The sequence below is a fragment of the Onychomys torridus genome, chromosome 11 (genome assembly GCF_903995425.1).
Source record: "Onychomys torridus chromosome 11, mOncTor1.1, whole genome shotgun sequence".
Lineage (NCBI taxonomy): Eukaryota > Metazoa > Chordata > Mammalia > Rodentia > Cricetidae > Onychomys > Onychomys torridus.
In genome coordinates this window covers 58,357,156-58,380,283 of record NC_050453.1, presented here as the reverse complement: position 1 = coordinate 58,380,283, position 23,128 = coordinate 58,357,156, and the positions used below count along the sequence as shown (strand labels likewise).

The following is a 23,128-nucleotide window of genomic DNA, read 5'->3' as shown; positions in this document are numbered from 1 at the left end:
CCCAGTGATGCTGTTTTGGGAGCTAGTTAATCTGTGACTGAAGTGGGTACCCAAACCAAAACACAAATGCTTCCCCACCACTGTGAACATGAACATCACCTAGAAACATCATCCTACAAACACACCAATATAAACACCATACATCACATGAACACTACACCGCATCCATGAACACTACTACATACCCCACACATACCACATACCACACACACTACATTACACACACCACATACTATATATACCACATACTATACACACACACCACATACTACACAGACCACATCACCACATACCACACCACATGTATACATATAACATACACACCATTACCATACACACACACACACACAGACACACACACACACGCATACACAAAACACAAATACATACCATACTCACACATCCATCATGGCACCCATACCACAACACACACACTCACACACAGAGTTCTCCAGTGCTAAGTTCAGGGCATGGGACCTATTCAGTTGCGAAGGATCCCATACTCTGGAGAACCCAGGCTTAATTATCTGCTGTTGCCATTCTGAAATTGTTAGTAATTTTTGGACATCAAATTTTCATTTTGCACTGAGCCCACAACTGTTGTCACTGACAGCCAAGAGGGCGTGGAGGGCGGCTGACTGTCTCACTCTGAGACTTTCTTCCCGGGAGGCCTTGGGGTCCCCAGAGAGGCCATGTGTCCTCTCAGCTGGACACAGCATGGTGTGATGGGAGGGATAGGAGAGGCTGCTGGAGTGAAGGGTGTGGCACCATGAGAGGGGTAGCCCTGGGCACCGGAAGTGGAAGCTTCTGGCTGCACATTAGGAAAATGTTCTCAGAGCTTTACCCTGTGAGGCAACCAGACCACCCAAGGAAGCTGGGTGAGGCGGTGTCACCATGGAGACAAGGAACAGGTTTGATAAGAGGGAGGATGCTAGGAAGCTGAGGGGCCCAGAGCAACAGAACCGTGCTGGAGGGGGTGGGCACCTGGAGACGCTGCTCTAGGATCTGGCTGAGACCCAAAGACCCACGGAAACTGGTCTGTTTGAGTTTTCCCTCTGGGAGGAAAAAACAGTGGCAGACAAGCTTGGGGTTCTGCTGGAGTGCGGGTGAAAGGAGACCCCACACCAGAGAAGAGGCTGGCAACACGGGGCCCTTTTTCTGCTTCCTGGGCTAAGTAAGGACTCAGGTTGTCTATCTCTGCAGTTAGTTATGTTGGATTATTTTGAGTGTATATACTTAAGGTGTGCAACTTGCTGCTTTGATACACATTTGCACTGTGAAATAACTACCACAATCAAACTAATTAACATAGTCTCTCCTCCTCAGTCATGGTGTGTGTGTGTTGTGTGAGTATGTGTGTGTGTGCATGTGTGTGTGTGTGTGTGTGAGAGAGAGAGACAGACAGACAGACAGACAGACAGACACAGAGAGAAACAGACTGCCCTTGGGGAAAGGGCCATTAATTAGCGTGGTTGAGAACCCATCCCCCGCCATGACTGCGTCCCTCTTTAAAATTACCTCTTTAGAGGCAGAGCTTGGCCACGGGAGTCCCTTGTGGTACTTGTGCACAGTCACTCAGTGCGCATGTACTGAACACCAGAGCTGCCTTTAGCATCGTCTCAGCGTGCTAACTGACTGTGTGACCCTGTCACTCTCTATCTCTAAATGTCCATTCTCTACCTGTAAAATGATAACCACAGTATTAGTACTCCCCTGACAAGAGTTGTGATATGAAGTTGTCTGTTAACAATGTGCAACAGTGCTTAATGAATATGCCTTTATTAATATCATAGTGATTTGACTGAATTGTAATTATTAATACATAAGGACACCTCTCATTACATACTGGTTTTGGAGAACAGGGTTTTGATATGTAGCCACACTGGTCTTACAGTCTTCCTGCCTTGGCCTCTTACGTGCTCAGATTAGAGATGGGAACCAACACATCTAGCTTTACCTCACAAAGCTGGGTAGAGCACCTGCCTAGGATGCTGAAAGACTTGGGATCCATCAGCAGCACCAGAATAAATGAATAATGAATACAATAAATTAAGACTAAAACCAGCACTTCACACGTCTGCAGAGACCCCTCTATGGTGGGCACCTTGCCATCACTCCCCCATCTGCTAGGCAAAACCAGATCTGGAGAGGAACAGGGCCACCTGGGGCCATGCTACAGGTTCCTGCAGCACTCCAAAGAGGTCTGAAACCTAGAAAGACCTCAGGCTTTCCAGTGTGGCCTTCTCTGTGGAGTCTAGTCCCTGATGACACCTCCTATCAGAGAGAACTTAGACACTATCTTCTTTGAAATCCCAAACACATAAGATGTCACCAAGTTCTCTTGGATTTTGCAATTTTCATAAATTTCCAAACAAGGACATCGCTTCTCTCTGGGAAAGTGCATCTCTCTATCCCTATAACAGCACAGACCGTCCTCTTGGGCTTTGCACAAAAATCCTATGTGAGAACAATGCTGTTTTTAAATAAAGGCCTATCTGCTCTGCTTTGTCATTTCTTGGCTCCCTCTTTGGTGACAGAACGTCTCCCAGCCTGCCTAAAAGTGGCAGGAGGGCTCTCGATGGGAGAAACCAGAGCGGGCAGAAAGCAGAAGGCAGAGGCTGGAGGGCTAGCAGGGGTTTGGGCTAGCTATGAAGAAGGGGACTCCCGGGAGGCTGCCAGGAAAAGGAGACATTTGTGCAAGTCAAGACTGTACCTGGGAGAAGCTGGAAAGCCAGAGCATCAGTAGGTGGCCCAATTAATTAAGGTGGGGCCAGGATAAAGGCAAGGGAGGGGACACTGCTAAAATTCAGGTGAAAGAAAAACACGTGCGCTGCACACACACAATTTTGTTTGTGATTGTGGCTAAAAGACCATGGAACTTGGAGAATGTCACATCACCAGCACATTTGTGGGTCTCCTCAAAGTCCGGTGGCACAAACAGGCAGCCAAGGAGAGAAGAGGCCTGGAGAGGCACCTCCCTCTCAAAATTGCGTGGTTTGGTGCACCACCGTACCCAACCTCCCTTTTTTCTTATGGGAAGGTTTGTTGTTTTTTTGGGTTTTTTTTTCTTTCTGCCAGACATAGTAGTGCACTCCTATAATTCCGGTACTTGGGAATCTGAAGTAAGAGGCTAGCCTCAACTACAGAGTGAGTTCTAGGACAGCCTGGGCTACGTGGCAGTTCTCTGAAGAGGAAAGAGATATGTCACAGCAGCAGCAATCTGGGGGTCTGGGCACCCAAGGAAAGAGAAGAGGAGATTGTGGCTGGTCCTAACTCTCAGTACCACAGGGTAATCTCTTTGAGAGGAGCCAGGCCCACCCCAGCACTGGGGCATGAAGCTGCTGAACTAAGGCCATCCACAGAGCCTCAGATACCAGACAGAAGTGGCACAGAGAGTCAATTGCAAGGTGTGACTCCTTTGGCCCTTTGCTGTGACTCTTGGAGAGGCAGGGGGAGCTGCTCCTAGCGGTACTCAGAGTCAGGTGACCATCCTCAGGAGCAAAGCATGGTCCAAGGACTGCCCAGTGCTTGTGTGTTGCCCCTCTCGGCTCCTTCTTCCTCGCCAGCTCTAGAACAGCCTGTCATTGCGCGTCACTCCGAGGGTCAGCAATGACAGTGCTCCCACAGTACTCTGACCTCTTCCTGACCCTAGGACTTTGTGTAAGTTACTTCACCTGTCTCCGCCTCACCTTCCTCAATGGGAAGAGCTGAGACCAGGCCTGGCGCATGGTAAGCCAACACACATCACCTGTGTGCATCACTGCCCACCTCCACCACACCAGAGCCTTAGTCAAGTGGCTTAACCGTGCAGCTCTGTGTCTTCCCAATAAGCATTTATAAGTGGCTGCAACATACAGGCCCCCAGCTCAGTGATGAAGCCACCAAGTCCAACAATGTGTGTTCCCTGTCCTTAAAGAACCAAGTCTATGGAAGACAATGAGAACAGAGTGGACAATTAAAGCTTAAGTGACAAGTCCTTAGACCAGGACTCTAGAGTCATAGGGCCTTCTCAGACTAATCCCTGTAGCTTTTTGAGTCTGGTCCCTGAGGCTTAAGTCACATGGTCAGGCCACAGAATCCTGTCCTTGATTAGGAGCTGTCATCTCCTAGCCTGCGATGGCACATTCCTGTGGCTACTCTCCCCAGTCTGGGAGTTCCACCACAGGTCCCAATTCTCTGTCCTTCACACACACACACACACACACACACACACACACACACACACACACACGCCAGCATCAAGGTCTATTATTTTATTTTATTTTTACGTATGTATATGCACCTATGCGTGAGTAAGGGTGCTTACGCAGGTGTCCTCAGAGGTCAGAGAAAATTGTGTTACAGACTGTCATGGTGAGCCACACAGTGTGGGGGCTGGGTACCAAACTCAGGTTTGGAAGACTGTGCATCTGATTGCCCACTGAGTCCTGCAAACCTGGGTTTCCTGCAACTTGCCAGCTTCTCTTCTAGCTGGCTTTTTTGTTGTTTGTTTTTTGTTTTTGTTTGTTTGTTTTAATCTCTAGCTCCAGCTACAAGGCCATCATGTCTCTGGGCCGAGGTGCTTGGCATGGGTGTAAAATCTAACTTCTCCTCCTTACTAGAACCTCTTACAGAGAGTGATCCACATCAAGGTGGCCCAGACAGCCCTCTTGGAAGAACTGCGTGAGCAATCCTGAGCCTCTGCCCTACCACAGGATTCTGGGATTCCGCTACTAGAGCTGAGCAGAGTGAAAAGGACTGGAGAGGTTGCCGCAGCAGCCAGGGGTGGAGTCCCGCACAGCTCTGGCCTGTTTATTTAGCTGAGGCTATTGTCCTGAGGTCTTTATTCCTCGGAGACACAAGCCCTGTGTGTCTGGGTGGAGAGCTGGTGAAAGGTCCCCACCTCATGGTCCCGACCTGGCATCTGGGACCAGAGGGGTGCCAGCGTTTTCAGTGGTGGGAGGGGAAGCCAAGTCAGGCTAGTGGCAATCTGGGACTCAGTAGGGAGTCGGGGACCGGGGCGGGGGGAACCTTGGCCTGGATGCACCTGGAAAGCCCGGTCCTGCCGCCGGCCGGGCCCGCGTCACACACGCTGAACAGCACCAGGGCACCAGCTTCCTCCGGGGCGGGGCGGGCCAGCCTGGGGTGTTCAAACTGGGTCTGAATCCGACCCGACGGGAGTCCCCGGTAACAGCTGCCTCTGCGGCCCAGCTCCCCTCGCCTCAGCCTCCCCTCTTCCACCCACAGCGCTGGCACCTTCCAGGTCTCATTTAACTCGACCCGCTTTTTTCACCGGCAAGGGAATGAGCATTGTTCCCCCGTTAAAGGAGGAGATACCACCCGGCCTCCAGGTCACACAGCCGCCGCAGCGCGAGCCCACGCGTTTTCGTTCCGTTGTGCCCAGGCGCACCTGGATACGAGGACATCCAGGAGGGCGCCACCCGTGCCGTAGATCTCGGGGTTCCTTTCCCGGCGCCCTTCCCGCCCCCCTTCACCCCGACCCACCTGCGCGCACCGCGCCTGTGGCCCCGCCCCTGCGGCCCCGCCTGCCAGCGCGCGGCTCCGGTGCTCTGAGCTCCATCCAGCCCCTGAGGCCTTCTGTGCGCTACCCTTGCCCAGCCGGCCCACGCCGATCCACTCTTGTTCTGTTGCCTCCGCCTGCGTGGCCTTCCCTATAAATGGCGCCCCACTCGCCCACCCTTTTCCTCAACCCTTTACCTAGTTGGTTCATCCCACGTGATGCAAGACCAGATGCAAGATCCAGGTTCAAAACTCCTGCCCAGCAAGAAGCCCTTCTTGGCGTTGAGCCGCGCTCGCTCACGCGGCGGTTGGACTGGCGTTCTCGGCCTTCCATAGTGGAAGACTCTGTTGTCAGAGAGCCGCTTTGTGGCCTGGCACTAAACAGTGGTTTGGTGGTGGTAAGGTTACTGCCCCTCTGTGTGCCTCAGTTTCTGGGTCTAAGTGAACTGGTGTGGGGTTTAAGGGGTAGAATCCAGGTGCATGAGGGTATTGACTCTGCTCACCAGAGGCATTCTCCCTTCAGGAGTATTCACCCCACCCCACCCCGACATCTCCATCAGAGAGAAGCAACGCAGCAAAGTGAGCAGAGATGGCAAGATGGCAGGGGAGGGCGTTCTGGGTCAGCCCTGCCCTTAGGAGGCACCAGCTGCTGCTTCACTCTGAGGTACCACCTGCCTCGCCCCTGATCTTCTCTTCCTTTGATCTTCTGATCTCTGGCCAGGGTCTCCCAGCCAAAGGCATTCCTGTCTTCGAGCCTCCTCCAAGGGAAGGCAAAGGGCTGGGCTCACTCCATGCCCCGGCCCCTCCCTCCTCCCCCCGTCAGCGCTGTGCCGAGTCACACAGGTCCTTGGATCAGGTAACCACCAGGTCCACCTGAGGTGGCAGGGAGGTTAGGGGGGGTTGGGGAAGAAGGGGATGTAAGAAAGGTAGCACTGGCTCTGGGAGCTACTCCAGGCTCAGTACCTTAGCTGGACCAGATCCCTCTGGAAAGGTACCCAGGGTCAAGGTCCTTGTTCTCAGTGTCCTGGCACGTAAATCCCTTGTTGAGTACACAGGAAGTGTGAGTGCCTGGTATGAAAAGGAGAAAGGAGGATTCCAGGTCCTCAGGAACCTTGGCTCTAGGGGACTCTCAAGAACCTGAGGGACCATCAGACAGGGCTTCATGGAGGAAGCTGGGTCTGGGAGCATCATTCCTCACCAGTAAAGGGCCAGACCTGGAATTTGCTGAGAGAGAAATTAAAGTGAGTGTGTAGCAGGGCCCATGGAGGATAGTGAGTTGGATAAACAGCCTCTCTCTCTCTCTCTCTCTCTCTCTCTCTCTCTCTCTCTCTCTCTCTCTCACACACACACACACACACACACACACACACACACACACCACAAATGTATGGCTGCCTGGGAGCTGTGAATATATTACTGGGAAAATGGGTCTTTGTAGATATAGTAAAGTAACAGATTTGAGAAGAGAAATCCATCCTGGACTCTCCAGGAGGGCTCAGAATCTGTTCCTATTTGCCCTTAATATAAAAAGGTTACACACACAAACAAAAAAAGACAAGGTGAGCCAGGTGGCCATGGTGCACACCTTTGATCCCAGCACTTGGGAGGCAGAGGCAGGCAGATCTCTGTGAGTTCAAGGCCAGCCTGGTCTGCAGAGTGAGATCCAGGATGGCCAAGGACTACACAGAAAAACTCTGTCTCAGGAAAAAAAAAAAAAAAAAAAAAAAAAAAGACAAGGTGACATTGCAGTGATGTGGCCACAAGAAAACCAGGAATCCAGCCCAGTGGTGATGGCATATGCCTTTAATCCTAGCCAGTACTCAAGAGGCAGAGACAGGTGGGTCTCTGGGAGTTTGAGGGCAGCCTGGTCTACAAAATGAGTTCCAGAACAACCAGGACTACTGTTACACAGAGAAACTCTGTCTCAAAAAAACAAAAAACAAAAGAAAAAGAAAAAGAAAAGAAAAAGAAGAAAATCAGAAATGCCCCCCCCCCCCAGAAGAGGTGTGATGGGCTTCTGGCTCAAGAGCTGATAGAGAGTAAGTTCTGTTTTAAGTCACCAGATCTGTGGCAGTGTGCACCATCCTTCACCATGGGATCCTCCTGCCCACCCGCCCCGCTAATCCCCATCACTTCCCTGTCTTGGTAGCTCAGGCCAAGCCAGTGATCCATCTCATACTTTCCATCTACAATAGTCTCTCCACCTCTTGAGGCTCGTCCCAGGTCTGCTCTGACCTAGCAACTCCCATCCCGGGCGTCCAACCAACAGAAAAGCATCTGTGTGCTCATTAAACATCCGTACAGAACAACCCTTAGCAGCAATAGTCATAACAGCCCCAAACTGGGAAGTGCCCAACACCATCCCCAGCAGAATGGACAAACTGTGCTCTATTTGCCCTTGTGAATTCCACGCAGCCAGAAGGCTTGAGTAACGAAGACACAGCCATAGGCAGGAATCACAAACATGCTGAGGGAAGGAAGCCAGGTTCCACAAAATCCCTCTCCATAAAGCTTAAAGCCAACACTGAAATCACCATCCTAGCTGCCCTTGTGGGTCGATGGTGTCCAGAAAAGGGCATGGGAGTCGAGGACTTCCACAAAGATGGTGATGTTCTGGTTCTCTGAATGTTCCTTACACAGTGTAAGAATGAATGAAGTTCTCAACCTGTACTTTTTCTGCATTGTATCAACCTTAAAAGCTAGGGAGCTGTGTATTTTTTTTTTTTTTTTTTTTTTTTAGTGCTAAGGGTGCAGCCCACGGCTTTGAACAAGGTAGATGAACCAGTGAAGTATCTAAAAGTTAGTTTTAAATACTTTTTTAATATAATTTTTGCCGAGCATGGTGGCACATACATGTAATGGCAGCACTTGGGGGGTGACGGCAGGAGGACCAGTTTAAGGTCATCTTTGCCTAAATAATGACTTTGAGGTCAACCTGGACTATAGGAGACCCTCTGCAAAATCACAAAAACAGGCTGGGGAGATGGCTCGGATGGGAAAACACTTGCCATATAAACATGAGGACCTGAGTCCAGGTCCCCAACACCGACATTAAAACGTCAAGAGCATCATGATCCCAACACCGGACAAGCAAAGACAGGGAGTTCCTTGGGCCTGCTGGCCACCCAGCCCAGCCAAACCAGCAAGCTCCAGGCTCGGTGAGAGACTCTATCTAATAAATAAATAAGGTGGGGCTGGAGAGATGGCTCAGCAGTCCAAAGCATTTGGTACTGTTTCAAAGGACCTGGGTTCAGATACCAACACCCACATGGCGGCTCACCTACCGTCCTCAATTCCAGTTCCTCTTTTGGACTCCTTGGGTACCAGACATACACATGCTGCACATACATACATGTAGTAAAACATTCATACACACAAAATTAAATAAATAAGTAAATATTTTTAAATTCAGCAATTGAGGAAGGTGCCCTACATTGACCTCTGAATGTTACATGCACGAGTACACCCAACACCCACACCAGGTGGCTCAAAACCCCCTGTAATTCCAGCTCCAGGGGATCAGGTGCCCTCTTCTGGACTCTCCAGATGCCTATACATCTGTGGCATAAACACATATACATTGGAATAAAAATAAATCTCTTTTACAAAATGAAAAGTCTTCAATGAACTTCAGGCTGACAAAGGGTCCCCTCTATATTCTTGGTAACTCGAACTGAAATGCGATGTTAATTTTTGGTGGCTTGGTTTCATCTTTTTTTTCCCTGTATATGTGTTGCACCTTAAACTAACTCTGGCACATAACAGACCTTTAATAAACAGTGGAGAGTCATTGGCATGACTAAGGGTATTAGTATCCCCTGATTTCCCTCCCAGGGCTCCCTGGCATCAGACCCAGCTCCCTGGACTCTCACAGTACTCCACATAAGACACAGTCTTCCCTTCCAATGCCCAACCTTAGGTATCTCCTGGGTGCTCCCATGACCAACCTATGCACATCTTCTGCCTGGTGTTTAAATACTTAGGATGGCATTTTCTAACCCACCAACCTGGGGTCCCTCTAAACACAGAATGCAGCTCTTAACTCATCCTGGGTCTTCAAAGACTATGCAAATGTCAGGCACACCCTTGAGATTCAAGCACCCACTTCCTTGAGTCCCTGGAACCCTCTGCCCAATCCAGCCTAGGGGCGGGCACATATCTTTGTTCATCTTAGGCTGTTTAGAACAGGGTGGAAATTTTCAAAAGAAGTCTTCCTTTAAACATAAAAAATAAAGGGGATGAATAGGAAAGGGCAAAGCCTCCGAGTGAAAGGCTTTATAGAACAGATGTCTCACTCTAATGAAACCCAAGCCTGGCCATGAGCTGGCTGGCTGGCAGCTTAAGAGGCTCCCCACTGCGGCTCTGTCCTCACCACAGCCGTCTGGGTCGGATGCCACACCTCAGGCTCCTGCCCACAGTGGAGCCAGGTTAGTGCCACCACCTGTCTGGAGAGAGCTCCCTCATCCCCACCCTGTCTCTCCAGAAAGTCCATTCACTCCAGCCTGAGCTGGTTTCTGTTCTGGAGCTCCTGGCCTCTGGCCCTCCGTGTATTTATTCTTCATTCATTCACTTATTTATCTCTTCACTCACCCTACCAATGCTTCTAAACCACTGCATGCAGTGGGGCTGGTGCCTGAATCCGGGATATCCTCAGTGCACTGGTGGCCGGGGCTCTGTTTTCCTGGGGCTCTCTCATGCTAGTTTGAGAAATGGACAAATACACATGAATGTGTCCAAGTGAGGGTCCCAGGGTAGTGTAGGATGCAGAGGGGAGTATTCTCCAGAGCTGAGGACTGGGGAGGGTTTTTCCATGCAACTCTGCACATCTGGAATAATCTGATGCTCTCCTGACCACCTCCAAAGCCTCCCAGACCTGCAGGCTTCTTGTCTGAACCTGCTTCTTAACCATGGTCTTGCAGTAACTCAACAGTGATGTCCACAGGGCTCTTCTTCACAATCCTGGTCATGAACTAATAATGCCTCGCCTAAGCACAAGCAGCTAGGAGAGACAGAGTCTCTCACTGGAACCTGGGGTTGCCAATTAGGCTAGGCTCTCCATCCAAGAAATCCAGGAACCCACTTGTCCCTGCCTCCTCAGAACTGAGATTATAAGTGAATGTCACCACACCTAGCTTTTTTATAAATTATAGGTACTGAGAACCTAACTCAGCTTCCCGTGTTTATACAGCCAGCATTTTACCAAGTGCACCATCTCTCCAGCTCCTGAGGTTGGCCTCTGGCCTCAGTACACACGCACGCACGCGCACGTGCACGCACACGCACACGCACGCACACACATGGGATGCAGAGGTCATGGTGGTACCTTGTCCAGTCAGTCCCAGCTGAAGCAGAATTGATCACTGAGTCCAGACTGGGACACTATTTTAAAAAGATGGTTTCTGGGGTTTTCCAAACTGATGCCACACTAGATGGGTAAGAGCTGGGTATTTTCCATCCTTCGCCCCGGCACCTCCTCTTGAGTCGCTCTGGTGTCGGGTGTGTCGTGGTTTTAGCTCCTTTGACTTCAAACTTTCAAATTTTTTGATATTTTTTTTTCAACCACTTTTTTCTCCCTAAGGGTTGAACAGGTTGACACAGTAGTGTGTCAATACCTCGTGGCCTAAATAAAGTTCCTGGCTAAGGGTCCTGGAAGAGGCTAAAACCCATCTCACATCCACTCACCCACTCCGTTCCTTCACATGTGCTGAGGCCACTTGCGTAAGGGCATTGCCTGTGCCAGCTGCAGCCTGATGGCAGATGTGCTGCAAGGGTGTGAGCAGAGTTTTGTGTCAAAATAGAGAGGTCTCGGGCTCCTCAGCAGCAGGCAGACCCTGGGGATGCCTGGGCCATGTGTGTGGCATCTCTGAAAGCTCCTATATACAGGTTACTTTCCTCACGGACAAGGTGAAGCAAAACCCAGTCCTCCTCACTAAATCCTTTGGAACTAACAGCAGGGCTATCTGTTGCCTCTTTCCTAGGCTAATATAGGAAAGACTCTAGGGAAAAGGATAAAGTTGGGGGAAAAGGTCATCGCAGCTGGAAGGGGGCGGATACTAGGAAGAACTTCCCAGTATATTCCCAAAGTCAAATGCCTAAGCAAGTGTGTGTGATGGTGGAGGTGGTAACAGGGTGTTGAGTGGCCTGTTCCGCCCATCTGTAAATTCCAGCTAGGTCTGCCACCAGAGTCCAGAGCAAAGCAACAGGAGGGTTCCTAAGCCCAGCCCCAGAAGTTCTAAATGCTCCTCTATAGCTGCCCTCTCTACCCCCTCCCTGCCATCTGAGGCTCCAGGGCCATCTGTCCATCAGCACCAGGCATCTGAGGGGTGGCCAGGTATTTCCCAATGCTAACTCCACCCCTAGCATGTCCCTGGGACCCGAAAATGGCACCCTTGCACTCCCATGCCGATATGTCACGTGAAAGTGGGGCAGATGGGGGAAAAATCTGCATTCAAAACACTCAGGCATGGTGTCAGCGTGTACACACACACACACACACACACACACACACACATACACATACACACACACGATGCTCATGCCCTGTCCTAACCCTGGGATCTCGAGTCTGTGGGAGTGAGCATCGCAAGGGGAATGGGGGCTGGCTCCTCCTTCCAGTCCCCCCCTCCTTGGCTCTCTCACACTGTCTCTCCATACCTCCCCTGCACCCTTAATTGTCTTGTAACATCTTTGGGTCAGGAGCTGTCACTTGCAGGAAATGGGCCCAAGGAGACCAGATCTCAGCTAAGGCGAACAGGTGGCAATGGCAGATCCCAGCCTAGGGCCTCTGATCTCTACGGAAGAAAGAACAGACCTAATGCCGTAGCTGAAGACAGATAGGGTCAGGGGAGCTGCAGACATCAGAGGGGGCGCCTACTGATCCCTCATCCCTCCACACTGCAAAGAACGCTGCAGCAGGAGAGTGCCCAGTGGAGAGCAGGGTGAGCCAGCAAGGCTGGGCAGCCAGGTAGGAGGTCTTTCCGAAGCTCGGAATTCAAGAGGTGCCTTCCTCCCCAGATGGACTAGGGAATGTCTAGTACACAGTGGTCCCCCTTGTCCAAGACGGATATATTTCAAGATGCCACGTACATGTCTAAGATTTCCTATAATATCAAAGTCTGTATACTGTATAAATATTTTCTCCTCTACATTACTAATAAGTTAAGCATAGTAAGATACTATCAACAACAACTAACAACAAAATAAAATAATTATAAAAATATACTACAATAAAAATTAAGTGAATGTGCATACATTCTCTCTCATAAAAATAGTTTATTATGCCGGGCAGTAGTGGTGCACACTTTTAATCCCAGCACTCAGGAGGCAGAGGCAGACAGATCTCTGTGAGCTTGAAGCCAGCCTGATCTACACAGTGAGTTCCAGGACAGTCAGGACTACACAAAGAAAATGTGTCTTGAAAGACCAAAAATAAAATAGTTTATTATACTTTCCCTTTTTTAATTTAAAGAAGGTGTTTTACAGCTTCTCTTTGGCATATCTCAACTGATGGTTTACCTGCTCTTGCACTCTGGTCCATCTTTAAATAAATGAAGGGTTGCTTAAACCCCAGTTCTGCACTGCTGTTTCTCACAGTTGAACTGAGCACCAAAAGGCTACTGAGTGACTAGCAAGAAGGTAACAACATATACAGCATAGAAGCCCTGGACCCAGGGATGTTCAGACCTCTGCTGAGATGAGATTTCACTGTGCTGCTGACGATGTCACCCAACTTTAAACTACGAACTATTTATTTCTGGACTTTTCCACATAACATTTTCAGACCTTGTTTGGCCTCGGATAACAGAAACTGCAGAAAGTAGACCCTTTAATAAGACAGGACCAGGGGCCAGGCGGTGGTGGCGCACGCCTTTAATCCCAGCACTCGGGAAGCAGGGCCAGGCGGATCTCTGTGAGTTCGAGGCCAGCCTGGGCTACAAAGCGAGTTGTGGGAAAAGCGCAAAGCTACACAGAGAAACCCTGTCTCAAAAAATCAAAAAAGAAAAAGAGAAAAAGAAAGAACCACCACACTGAGAATGGATGCCATTGTCTCTCTCGGCAGTGCCTGCCACTAAGTGTACACTCAATACGTATTGGTCAGTTGAAATAGCACTACCCCAAGTCAGGGCCCTTCAAAGAAGAGTCCTGTTCAGTGCATGGTGGCAAGAGAGTGAAGAGCTCAAGGCTAAGGGACTTGGGCCAAGCCACTCAGCTGGCAGGTGCTGCATACAGGTAACCCCGTTGGTGGGCTGCAGTCCAGGGTGGAATCAGAGGTAGCTGACTCTCCCCTCCAGTTCTCTGGGGTCCTGAGCTCCTATCTGTTCTCAGGAAAGCAGGGAGGGAGCCCAGGTCCTGTCCCAATTCTCTCTTGCTTTTGTTCTAGACAATGGTTTGCCTTCCTTTCCTGTCTCCTCCCAGCCGCCTAACCTGCTCTGTCTACCACAAGGGCACAGGATTTGTTTACAGCCCCTTCCTGCCTCAACTCTTACAATCCGGACACTTGATCCAGCAGCCTCCCCATCCTCAAAGCCAGCCCGCCCGCACTGCCCCAGATCTGAGCCTGACAGGAAGGGAACAGACTAAATACACATAGGTGGACTGCCTGTGGCCCTATCCAGAGCGCCCCCTGCAGGTAGAGACCCGTATTATGGGTCTGCAAGTGTGAGTGAAGGATCCTGGGAGAAAGAGACTCAGAACATAGACCTTGCCTGCAGGAGGCTCCCAGTCTAAAGGGAAAGGATGGCCAGGGCTTAAAAGTTCCCTCTTTCTGTGGCAGAGAAGTTCCCAATCTGATAGCATTAAAAAAAAAAAAAAGCCCCATCAGAGAGAAGACATATCCCACACAGAGGGTTTATAATACTACATAATATTCTCATGGGAAATAAAGCCCCATTCCCTGTGTGAAAAGCACTACCCTTAGGCAGGACCTCGCTTCCTACAAATCATCAGGAGAGACTTCCACTACCTGGCGAATGAGCGAATGAGTGTTAGCGTAGTGTTAGCGTCTACTCTAGGCCTGTGGCTTTTCTCTCACAACTGCCTCTCCAGGGAACCCCACATAAGGCACCCGTTAGTTCAGCAGAGCTGGCCGCCCGCTGCCCTGCCTGCCTGCCTGCTGCGTGTGGTTATCTGGCCTCCTGCACGTCTCACTTCCCACCAGGTGCGGCTTGTGTGTTATTTGCTCTGGCCTCGTCACCCGCTTTGAGCCTCTGGGGCAGAGGAGACACATGCATGGAGCATGGAGTCCAAGCTCACCTCGCTTTGGCTCTCCCCTCCCCTGTGTGTTCCCAGAGCCTCATCTGAAAGAGGAGGTAGCAATGGTCCTGTCCTCACATGGGAAGTTCACGAGAAGAACCCTGGGCAGTGCTTCATAGGGAGCAAGCACTCCATCCATGTCTGTCTAGCGAATGAGTGGCTGAGTGTTTGCTCCCCATGACAGCCTGGAGTTGGAGTAGCTTCCTCACTGGCCACTAACAAGGGGGATTGAGGGGAACTGCATGAGTCGGGGTGAGCGGTACCACCAGAACTCACATGCTACTGGGCTTCAGCCTACCCTCCTGAGCCACACCATGCATGGGAACATGGAGCAGTCTGGGGGTGAGGGCTGGAGACCTAGCAGAAAGAAGCTACAGAGTGGGCAACCTGGTAAGGCTTCTTTCTCTACGACCTGTTAAACACCCTTCAGCAGCAGCCACTTTGGGCCTGTTTCCCAGGAGACAGTAGTAACAGATAAGGTGCTATCCAAAGCCCAAGTCACACTGGACCTGGAGTCAACCTTGGTATATTGGGGCTTGTGTCTCTGGTTCCCCTGTATATTCCCAAATAAAAACACTCTTTCCCCTTGCAGAGAGCCCAGCAATCTAGTGGGTTAGGGTGAAAGGCAGTAACAACTTTGCCCCCCCACACACACACTCTTCCTCTCTCTTTCCTGTGTGTTAGCCATTGGCCTTGGCCTTGGGCCTGGGGACCACATCCAAATCCCTGACACTGGCACAATGGGAGACACTCAGCACCTTCCTGCCACCTGCCTTAGCCTGGACAATCTCTCAGAGACACTCCCACCTTCTCCAACACCTCTAAGGGCAAAAGGGGTGGGATGGGTGGCAGGGGAGAGGGTGGAGGAACTGTGTTCCAGAACCAGCCCTCTGGATATCACCCTCAGCAAAGTCCTAGACAGGCAGAGGGAAGTGGGTGAGTTAAAGGACCCCTTCACACAAGACTCAGTTCCTTCCAAATGCCTCTCCCAAGAGAAGACCAGAATCCCTACGAATGTAGCTACCTTGTGCCAGCCATGGCAGTGTGCCAAGCACTGTGCCAAATTACAGATGTCTGCCTCAGAGTATGGTGTGATTATTTCCATTTTGAAGCTATGAAAACAGGTGACAGAGATAAAGAAACACACAGATGGGTACAGGAGGCAGGGGACCATGCACGCATGAGGCTAAGTTGGGAGTATGGTGAGATTTAGGCCAGCCTAGGCTACATAACTAGTGCTTGTTTTTAAAAGCTGTAGGGACAGGAGAGATGAGTCCATGGTTAAGAGCACTGGCTGCTCTTCCAGAGGACCCAGGTCCCATTCCCAGTGTCCACACGGCAGCTTACAACTGTCTGTGACTCCAGTCCCAGGGAATGCAATGCCTTCTTCCAGCCTTTGTGGGCACCAGGCACACACATAGTACAGAGATATACATGCAAGCAAAGCATACATACACCTAAAAATAAATTAAATTTAAAAGCCAAAAGTTAGGAATGTAGGTTGGTACTCACCTAGAATGTGCAAGGCCCTGGGTTCAATCCCTGGTGAGTGTACACACACACACACACACACACACACACACACACACACACACACACACACGAAGGAGCTTTTTCCTCTACAGCAGTGGTTCCAGATGTGCCAGATGTTGCCTGGGGTCGGCTATACTTGAGTCCTGAGAAGCACAGTTGATAAACCCTAGCTGATGAACACCCCGAACTGTTTTGTTTGTTTTACATGTGTGCCCTAAGGGAAAGGCACAGAGCCGTGCTCTGGAACCTCCGGCCTCAGAGAGCAGTGCAGAAAAGGCAATTGAGCAGTGTAGCAAAGTACCAGTGTATGTTAGGTATAATGAAGAGTCCATGTGACTCCAGCCTTCAGGGGGCTGAGAGAGGAGGACTGTGAGTTCGAGACCAGCCTGGACTATATGGCAAAACTTTGTCTCAAAAACAAACCAAAAGGCAATCCCAACTTACTTGGATACTCTCCCAGAGCTCTCTTTCTAGAGTCTTCTTCCTCTGGATAAAATGCTTCCGGTCCTCTGGTCTCAAGACCAGTCTCTTCTCCTCACCACACCAGCTTTCTCTCTCTCTCTCTCTCTCTCTCTCTCTCTCTCTCTCTCTCTCTCTCTCTGCACCTGTCAACCTCACTACCACTCCTCCGAGCATGTTCCCCGGATGATCTGGCTCCGTAAGTTCACTTTTCATGAACACTGTACCCATTTCCCGTAATCACACCACCATTTGCCAGGCTGCCTCACGGACAACTCAGCATACAGTAGGTCTCTGACAACACAGAGGGTAATGTCCACTCCAGCGATGGTCTCCGCCTCCCCAGCTGTAGCTCCTTAATTGTACTGAGCCCCAACATCCTCCCCTTCAAGCAAGTACCACAAATGGGTCCCTAGAAGTCACCGCTGGTGTATGAGAGGGGGTGATCAAAGCACTGATACCTCTTCAGAAATACAGGAGACTAGACACAGAGATCCGCCTGGCTCTGCCTCCTGAGTGCTGGGATTAAAGGCGTGCACCGCCACCGCCGGCAGGCACCTCACAGGGTTTAGATGAGGTGCTTTAGGTAAAGTACTTGAAGGCAGCTTCTGCCACCTAGCAACTAACCAGGAAGTGGCGGCGGCTGCTATGGTTGATGAAGGGATGATAGCACATTCCAAAGTCTCTGGGACCATCAGGTGGCATCCTGACTGGGCCCAAAACTTGGACCTTTCTTGACGAACTAGTGTACTTCTGGGATAAGGTCACAATCAAAGGAATGGAAACCGTAACCAGTAAGACATTCCCACTGTACCTAGGAGCAGACAGAGCGGCAGAAAGCCAGGCACACGGTGCTGCCATGGCCACATTTCCATTCATCAGAGGGGCCTCTGATCCTGAGACAGGGCACACATCCCTTGGAGGTCTCTGGAGGAGACAAATCCTGGCAGCGTGGAAAGGGCTGGGAAGGGACACAAAGGAAGCCTCTCCTCTGGAGGTACCTTGTCTTTGAGTGGCCAGCCCAGCCCCCACCTGCCCGCCACCAGCCCGCTGTGGCCTGCTCTGGCATAGCTCCGGGGGGCTCAGTGCCAAGCCCTGAGCTTTCCCCCCACCATGTCCTTTCACTGCTTCCAAAATAACTCTTTGCTCACTGCCCAAGTTTGGCTTCTGGGCTGTTTTTCTCCTCCTGGGACCTGTTCTCCCATGTCTGAAGGGCAGCAAGAGAGTCCTGAATCATTGTTAGAAACTGGGGATCGCCCTTTCCTTAGTTAGTACAAAGGGGCTCCTACAATTCTGGAAGCCCCTAAGTCAATCAGTCCATTCAGTTTGGCTAACGGGAGTTATTTCCAGTAGAGGGAGGGGTGGCCATTCCCCCACCTCCTACTCTTGCACCTTCCCAAGGTGACCAAAGCCCCAGAAGGACGCTTGTCCTGGGCCCTGCTCCCAGTAGAACCAGTTACTGGCCTAGGGTCACACAGTCCAACATGGATGAGCACGGTGGCCCCTCTGCCACCTTCCAGACACAATCAGGGCGGGACCCCAGCCTGGGCCCCAGCACCCACCACTTTCCTCGGGCCATTCCCAAGAATATGTCTTCCACTTCCCAGGAGAAGCCAGGCTCTCCAGGCAGCCTGACCTGACAACCCAGCTCTTCCTCCTTGGAGAGTCTCCCTCCCATCAGGCAGATTTGGCTGCTGCCCCTCCAGGCTGTGTGCAGGATCATTTCCTCCACCACCCAGAGCCCAGAGCCCAGGAGCAGCCTGGCTCCCTGGAAGGCCGTTTCCCTGAAGGTCGGTGGAGGAAGAAGGTGGTGGGAAAGATGAAAGTCTTGGATCACAACCACCCCCTCCTTCTGGGCCTCATGGGGCACTTGTAGTTGAAAGTGCTTAGAGAAACAGAACCATCATAGTCAATGTTCTTTAAAGCGTGAGTGCTAGGTAAAGTGCCACACATGCATCCCAAGTCCCCTTCGCTCCTCCGGACCTCCCTTCTAGATAGACACAAATAGTGTTTCCATTTTAGGTTAAGAAATTGAAACTCTGGGCCTGGGGTGAACCTCACACACACACACACACACCATTGTTGGGGTTGCCTCTGGTGATCTCCAGAGTCTGGCATCCTACCAGTACCCAGTGGCACCCATGTGGACACCTTCTCCTGTGCCCTGTCCATCTGGTCTGTCACCTGTGGGCCCCGGGCCAGTGCGGGAAGCAAGCTGCGGCACAAGGGACCATCCAGAGAGGGAGCCCATGGGAGGGGGAAGGTGGGGGTGCTGGGTGGGCTGGGGGCCAACTCTCTCTGAGCCAGGCTTTCTTCTCCGCCAGTGCCCCACCCAGCCGCGCCCGTGCCCACTGCTGCCAGAGCCCAGAGGTTTCCTTTTTCTTTTTGCCTAAGGCCGTCTCCTGCCTTTCCTTTGAACTGGGGTGTCAGCCCCACACAGTCACTCTCTTCCAGCCACCCCCCAGGCTCCTTCAACAAGGGAGGGGCCCTGGGGACTCCACTTCCTGGAATTACCCCACCCCTCCGTGGCTCTCTGCTCCCCGCTTTGGTCTGGGTGCTGCCTGGGCTCCCCCCCTCCCTCCCCGATTTCCCACCTACTGCCAAGCTCTCTCCACTGAGCTCTCCCTGTTGCACACCGGCGGTAGCAGAGGATTCAGGGTTTCTCTGCCTCTCCTTTTCTACTTTGCAGCCAAATGTGGGGCACATAAATCCAGGGGACCCCTGGGACTTAGCTAGGGTCTCCCACTCACAGAGGGGCTCGGGGTTAGAACTCCTGTACCCCAGCCTCATAGCGGAAAAATGTTGGCTCACACTCTGCTAGAGAGGCCACAGAGGCTGGACCAGGAAGGGAGCCTCAGAGATGAGGAAGAGAGCTGACAAAGTGATCCCCCCCACACACACACACACCCCAAGGCCGACTGAGATCACGTGGTCCTCTGCTTCCTCATCTGACAGTCCTCTGGGAACCCTATGGGACAAGCTGGAGGGTTGGGGGGGTCTTCCCTTGGCCACTCTCCTCCCGTTTCATGAAGTCTTACAACTGTACCAGCTGCTAGGGGCAGCAGGGAAGCTGTTCTGGGTCCTCAGGGTAGCTACCATTGTGTGCTTGGCAGTGTGCTCTCCTGCCACAGCCCTCAACAGACACACAGACTTGCCCTACAACTCTCCTAGAAGGCTGCTTCTCCTCTTTCCAGTGCTGGCTGCAGGACCTCCTCCTCCAGGAAGCCTTCCAAGACAACTGCCTCCTCACTCTGGCTCCCTAATGTCACTACAAACCCTGTTCTTTCCACCTTCCAGACCCTATACTGCATATACTACCTCAGGGGATCTACCCAGCAACCATTTGAATCAGGCATCAGCTTCATTTTTAGATGGGGAAACCAAGTCACGGAGGTGCTAATAAACTTGCCCAGGTTCACCTAGCACAGCCTTTTACACCAATGCCTATTCTTAACCTTTCTGTTCTCTTCTTCTAATACCCTGCCTCCATCTGTCTGGTTACAGACATCCTCGGGCAGTGGTGAGGGATGCTAATTATCCTGGATCTACACACAGGTGAGTGTACACACACACACACACACAGGCATGCTCAGGCACACACACGCACACCTGACCTTTCACACAAATCCTGCGGTTATCGCTGCAGTCTTGAAGAGAGTGAACTCCCCAGAAAGCAGTGAGCAGCTTGGTACAGAGCGGACGCCCTGACAGCAGTAAGTAAAGAAGTGGGTGCTTAGGGGTGACCACCAGTGTCGGAGCCCCTGAGTGTTTGCAGCCAGAGCTGCACCTCTGTTTCCTGAACACTCTCCCCAACACTTCTTAGCATTGGGGGGGGGCAAACAAGGGACCCCTAGATTCTCCTACTCAGGGTCTAGTTGCCTAGCAAGTATTTGCTACATGTGTATTTTTCTGTGTTGGTAAGTGCTGGGGTAGAACAGGGACATTTCTCATTCACAACACTACAGACTGCAGTGCCCAGATCCATCTTTCCTTTCATCCCTTTCCATAAGGGACCTTGTCCAGGGAGACACATAAAATCCAGCGAATTTCACTGAGCCTCGCTCCGATGATGGTGTGGGGGAGCCTCGTTAGAGACACGTGAAGAACTGTGTATAAATGAATGGCTCCTGACTTTGATCAAACAGGGCTGGCATTGGGCCCAGAGTGCTCATGGGTTTTGGACTGGTGTATCAAATAAATAGAAATAAAGACTTTCTGGTCTTCCCTGAAACTGGAGCAGAGAGGGTAGCCACTTCATGACAAGTAAAGGCTAGGAAGGAACCTCACCCAGGGTGGGAAGCAGATGTCAAGTAATTTGTCCTGAGACTCTGTCAAGGAATCCATAAGAGGAACCAGCAGTGTCTTCTAGGGACCACAGGAAGGTTCTAAGACCACCAAGAAAGGAAGGATCCCCAAGATATCCCTGACCTGGCTCCTTCTCAAGGTCCATCTCTCGCTACCCTCAAATGCCTTTGCAGAGCTGGGGGAGAGGGGAGCTCAGCACAGGAATATGTTTGGTGTACAGGCATGAAGACCTGATTCCTAACTTGGAAGCCATAAGCGTGGCTATGGTGGTGTGCACTTGAAATTCCAGCACAGGGCGGCGAAGACAGGCAGGGCCCTGGGACTCCCTGCCTAGCCAACCTACATCAATGAGTTCCAGGTTAGTAAGACTACACAGTCTCCAAAAGACAAGCAGACAGCTCCTGGGAAGAGATGCCTGAAGTTGGCCCTTGGCCTCCACACACACTGCACATGCACCTGCATGCACGTGTACACCAACACAGACCCAAACACCACACACACACACACACACACACACACACACACACACACACATACACACACCACACACCACACACATACACACACACACACACACACACATACACACCACACACACATACCACACACACACTACATGCACACATACACATACCACACACATACATAAACACACACACACATACACACCACACACACATACCACACACACACTACATGCACACATACACATACCACACACATACATAAACACACACACACATACACACCACACACACATACCACACACACACTACATGCACACATACACATACCACACACACACACACACACACACACACACAAAGTGATATGTAAAATGTCCTTGCAGCTCTCCTGAGAAATCAAAGAGGCTTCACCTCTGAGCCACCTGCAGACAGCAGATACCCCTCCTCCATGGCCAACCTGGGACCCCTGCCCAGCCAAGGCCAGAGAGACAGTCCTCTTCACCTCCCTCCAACACTGCAGAAACTGAGGTACAATTTTCTACATCTCCCCAGGACTCACACCAGTCACTCCCTTCTCCCACCCTCAGAAATACTCTTAAGCCTAGAAGAAAAAGGTTTCCTCAACACCTAGGAGGACTCAGGAAGAGCTCAGAGACCCTCACATCTTCTAACCAAAAGATGCCTCGCATCAGAGGCACTGGGTCCGAGTGCCAGGGAGCTGCTGTCAGAATGGATGGTGGGACACTTGGATCCCCAAAGTGAAACTCTTTACCTCTGTCCCCAAGCCCTGCCATAAAAAGGCCCTCCGATTAATCTAGAATGTCTTGGGTTCTGAGAAAGGTAGTTTGTACTACCCTCTGGAAGGTGCTGATCCTCTGACCCTTTGACACAGGCAAAAGGCCTCTCTCTTCTGCTGTCCCCAAAGGAGCTCAACAGAAATTCTTTCTAAGCTCCTTTTAGTCATTGGTCCTGTCTTTCAGCAAAATAATATCATAGATCCCTAATACGTGAAACTGCTAGAAATGGGGGCTTCTGGGGGTGTAGCAGGGGTGGGCCAGAGCCCCTGTGCTCTGCCTGGCACTGGAGTGACCTCACAGATTTCCTGTTTTGGAAATCTGTGTTCACCTCTCAGGGACCTGCTTTGCCCTTCTGAAATACGGATGTTTCTCAGCCCTCACTCCCTTGAGCACAACTGTGTCTTTTGGAGTGAAGGAAGATATCCAAGGGAGGGGGGCATGGAGATAGGGAAAGGAGCCCCACAAGAGGCTCCCCACACTCACTGGGACACCGCCCCCTCAGTGCACCCTGGCCTCGTGCTGAGCCTTTTGGGACAAGCCCATCTCCCTCTTCCTTGGTGCTCATCAGTTCTAGGACCCCAAAGCTGAGAGAGCAAGCCTCTCCCCAGCCTGAGGGAGCTCTGGGGATCCTACCCAGACTTTACCACCTGCTCGCCATCCTCTGAGGGAGAGCAGGGAGAGCCAGAGGTTTTTCTGGGGTGGAAGCCAGGTGGTCTGGGATGTGCCCCCAACCCCTCACGCCCAGGTAGAGAGCAGCTACAGCCTCTGGCTCCCTGATTCTGAGACAGCGTCCCCCAATAGGATCCCCTTCATGCA

At 51.3% G+C, this 23,128-nt stretch overlaps 1 protein-coding gene across 5 annotated transcripts in view; it reads right to left on the bottom strand.

Annotated features, from left to right (window-relative positions):
- The window catches only part of Lgr6 (leucine rich repeat containing G protein-coupled receptor 6), a 116,636-nt gene that overhangs the window by 92,440 nt on the left and 1,068 nt on the right, over positions 1-23,128 (bottom strand). The gene's annotated exons all lie outside the window — the stretch shown is intronic.